A 4729-nucleotide genomic window follows, 5' to 3' on the forward strand; every position below is an offset into this window, starting at 1 on the left:
CACACACACACACACACACACACATGCACACATACACACGCACACACACACTCTGCCCTGGGAGTCCCCACAGGTCCCCTTGGAGGTAAGAAGGGATCCAGCTCTGAGCAAGAGCCAAGAGCCCCCAGGCCCCAAGGTGACAGAGGGTGGAGCACAAGCATGTCCCACCTGCTGTCTGGGACCCCATCTAATCCCTGTGCGTCCCCTGGGAGGAATTGTGCCCTCGCCTCATTCCACTGGACCAGGAGGCTCTTTGGAGGGGCCATGGTGATGCCACCTCCCGATCAGGTGCTGCTTCTCCAGCAAAGAGAGGAGGACTGCTCCTGGGAGCTGGCATGGTGCCTGGCACAGCCAGTGTGCCAGCTGCCTCCACCTGCCACACCTCGGGTGTGCCCACCCCCTCTATCATTCCGCAGCAGGTAGCTTCTGCCAGCCTCTTCCTCGTCACTCCGCCAGTGCTCCTTGCGTTGCTGTGACCTGCTCTGCTCAGAGCCAGGAAGCCTGCAGGATGGGGTGCAGGGAACAGCCCTAACACCAGAGCCTTTTCTTCCCAAGAGAAAGTAGGATCAGAGGTGCCACAGGAGAAAGTGCTCAGGAAGAGGAAACGGTCTAGGTGGGGGGCACAGGGGAGCCCAGGAGCCTGAAGGGGAGGCACAGAGGGTGGATGGCCTGTCAGGGAGATGTGGAAGTCACAGCTTGGCCCCCCCACTTGGCACCATAGTGTACCTCAAATTCTCCTCAAGAAAATTCCACCAGGTGTGGTGGTGCAGAGCTGTAATCCCAGCACTTGGGAGGCTGAGGCGGGAGGATTGCCCCTGAGTTCAAGGTCAGCCAGGGCTTCACAGTGAGTTTCACGTCAGCCTGGACTTCGTGGTGAGACCTGTCTCAAAAAACCAACCAACGGGCTGGGAGATGGCTCAGTGGAATAAGCGCTTCCCTGGCAAGGGCAAGGGCCTGAGTTCAATCTCCAGTTTCCCCCTCTAAAAAAACCCAACAAACAAAAAAGTTTCTCTTTGGTTGGTCATGGTGCTGCTCCTCCATAATCTCAGCACTCAGGAGGCTGAGGCAGGATTGCTGGGAGTTCAAGGCCACCTTGGGCTACCTAAGGAGTTCAAGGCCATCCTGGAGTACATAGTGAGCCCTCGTCTCAAACAAACCAAAAAAAAAAAGTCCCTGCTTGCCTGCTCCACAAGGGTAGCGAAAGACCCTGCAGGTCTGGGCCCATCTTATTCTGGGAACAGTGATGAGCGTAGGGATGTGTTGGCCCCACATTCCTCGCCTCCAGCTCGGACTCCCAGAGCACAGGAGAGGAGTAGGTGGCAGTAAATTTCAAAAGACCCTGATTCCCTGGGGTCCCCCTTACTGTGATTAATGAATAAAGATGCCCTCGTTAGCACACCACACTGCTTTCTAAAGAATGGGGAGAGAAAGAAGTGGGGCTCGACCCCCTGCAGGGAGCAGCCCAGCCAGCCTGGCCACTTCACTATGTCCCTACCTCCGAGGAGGAGTCCTCTTCCCACCAGGCTGGTGGGTGTTGGGCGTCCTCCATTGAGCTGGGGCCCCCTCAGGGCAGGGCAGAGGCTGTCAAACTACAGCAGTGTCCCTTGAGACTTGGGAGAGGGTACTGCCCCCACAAATTTCTGGCTCAATACTGTTTTTAATCTTATTTATTGGGGCCAGGGAAATGGCTCAGTAGAATAAGCGCTTGTGGCAAGCACAAGGGCCTGAGTTCAATCCTTGGTTCCTCAAAAAAAAAAAAAAAAAAAAAATCTTATTTATTTATTTATTTATTTATTTGGTACTGGGTCTTGCTATGAAGCTCAGACTCGTAGTGATCCTCCTGTCTCAGCCTCCCTAGCTATGAGATTACAGGCACGCGCCATCATGCCTGGTTTTGGTGGCCAGCTCAGCACAGGCCGGCCCAGCATGCGGTATCCAGGATCGAGCCTGAGTCCTTGTGCTTGCCAGGTAGGCCCTGCTGAGCTATCTCCCCGGCCCCTGACTCAATAAATTTGAGGAGGGACCCGAGAATCTGAATTTCTAGCACGTTCCCAATGTTCCTGCTGGCCAGGGCCACGCAGCGGGAGCCGTGGCGGGCCTTGTCCTTGCTGCCCCCGCCAGGACCTTTGGGGCCACGGAAAAGGCACCCGCTTGTGTTCTCCCCACACCCTGGCCAAGTGCACTGTGGCCACTACGAACACCCAGAGCAGCATCCCCGTCATGATCTTGCCCTCAGGAGGTCCTGAAGCTGGCCCCATCATCCTCTGCCTATGCTAGGAGGGTCCCTTCCCAGGGCACAGGCAGGACACTAATAGAGGAAAGCTTGCTGTCCCCTAGGATGACCTCCTGGGGCCTAGGGGAGAGGCCTGAAGTCCATCCACATGCGCTGGCTGGCACCCCCTTCCCTCCCATGCTGTGCCCCAGGCAGAACTGCCTTGGGCTGGGCCAGGTGGTGCACTTGTAGCGCCAGCTGCTCAGGAGGCTGAGACAGGACGATCCCTGAAGCCCAGGAGTGCAAGGTCAGCCTAAGCCACATACTAAGACCCTGACTAAAAGGAAGACCAGTTTTAAAAAATTTAAGAAGATAATACAGAAAATCAATATTTTAAAATCAAGGTCAGGTGTAGTGACACGTGCCTGTAATCACAGCATTAGGAAGCCGAGGCAGGAGGATCACCGTGAATTGAAGGCCAGCCTGAACTACACAACAACACCCTGTCTCAAAAAAAAAAAAAAAAACAAAAAACAAAAAACAAAGAAACCCAAGCATAAGGACTGGGTTAGATCCCCCACACCACGTGCTAAGCAGGCCCTGCCCCAGGACGTGCTGAGCCAGCCACCGAGACCAGGCATGGTGGTGCACCCCTGTAATCCCAGTGCTGGGAAGGCTGAAAGCACATCACTATGAGTCCGAGCTGTACCAAATACATTCAAACAATAAATAAAATAAAAATAAAATTTGAGCCAGGGAGATGGCTCAGTGGAATAAGTGCTTCCTTGGCAAGCTCAAGGGTCTGAGTTCAATCCCTGGTTCCGGGAAAAAAAAAAAAAAAATTTAAAAAAGAGATACAGAAGAGAGGACCAAGCTTTCCAGATGTGGTGGCACACAACTGTAATCCGAGAACTCTAGGAGGCTGAGGCAGGAAGATTGCAAATACAGCCAGAGGAGGTTGATGACTTAGGAAGAACCTGCCTTCAAATAGAAACTTCCAGGGGACAACCTGCTCCGGGCCCCCCTCCTGTCCCTCTCTCGGACAGGAACTTTCTTTCCCTCAATAAATATATTCTGCTCATTAAAAAAAAAAGAGGGGCCGGGGAGATGGCTCAGTAGAATAAGCGCTTCCTTGGCAAGCGCAAGGGCCTGAATTCAATCCCCAGTTCCTCAAAAAAAAAAAAAAAAGAAAGAAAGAAAAGGGGGCCGGGGAGATGGCTCAGTGGAATAAGCGTTTCCCTGGCAAGCGCAAGGGCCTGAATTCAATCCCCGGTTCTGCTGAAATAAATAAATAAATATAAAATTCCTAAGAAAAAGAAAGAAAGAAACTTCCAGGGTTGTAACTCAGAGTGAGTGGCCCTGGGTTCAACCCCGAGTAGCCACCACAAAAAAAGGTCAAATGTTTCTTTTTATCATTATTATTATTTTTTTTTTTTTTTCAGAACCAGGGATTGAACTCAGGCCCTTGCGCTTGCCAGGGAAGCGCTTATTCCACTGAGCCATCTCCCCGGCCCCAGGTCAAATGTTTCTATACACCAGGAATGAACCAGCTGAAGAACAAATCAGGAAGACAGATGGTGGAGCACGCCTATAATCCCAGCATTCGGGGGGCTGAGGCAAGAGGACCTCTGCAACTTCAAGGCCAGCCTGGGCTACTCAGTGAACTTGAGGCCGCCTGAATTAGAGCATGACCCTGTATCAAAAATCTATTTAAAAAAATGTTTGGGCTGGTGAGATGGCTCAGTGGTCTAAAGCACCTACTTAGAACAAGCTTAGCAAAGCACAGGGACCGCGGTTCAATCCCCAGCACCACATGCCAGCCAGCCCGCCCCCTGGTGGGCTGAGCTGGACACACACACACACACACACACACACACACACACAAATAAATAAATAAATAAAACTTAAAAGCTAAAAAAAAAAATGTTTTTAAAAAATCAGGAAGCGCCAGGGAGATGGCTCAGTGGAATAAATGCGTCCCTGGCAAATGCAAGGGCCTGAGTTCAATCCCTGGTTCCCCCCCAAAAAAAGATGATAACTGCTTCCCAAAAATCAGGAAGACGGGTACACAAAAGAATTAAAGTCAGCCTTCTCTAGGGACACCTGCATACCCACGCTCATCATGCAGGATTTGTAGCCGCAGAGGTGAGAAGCCGCCCAGTCCGTGCTCATTAGACAAGGGCTCACGAGCAGGCGACGAAGCATGACCCAACCATAAAGAAGAACAAAGTCGTGTCACGAAGGGCAGCGGGGCGAGAGGGACGGGATGGAGTTAAGGGAAACAAGCCAGAGTTACAAAGACAGTGTCATGTCACGTGTTTTCCCTACTGCGTACAAGCTAAAAGGCAGGAGAGATCATCACCAGATAAGGGGAAGGGGGTCGGGTAGAAGGAGCGGGTAGCAATGGGGTGGATATGATCAGAATGTTATGTCTTCCCAGTACTCGGGAGGCTGAGGCAGGAGGATCGCTATGAGTTTGATTTTTTTTTTTAATTTTTTTTTTTTTTTTTTTTTTTT

Source organism: Octodon degus, unplaced genomic scaffold (genome assembly GCF_000260255.1).
Source record: "Octodon degus isolate 3935 unplaced genomic scaffold, OctDeg1.0 scaffold00056, whole genome shotgun sequence".
Classification (NCBI taxonomy): Eukaryota; Metazoa; Chordata; class Mammalia; order Rodentia; family Octodontidae; genus Octodon; species Octodon degus.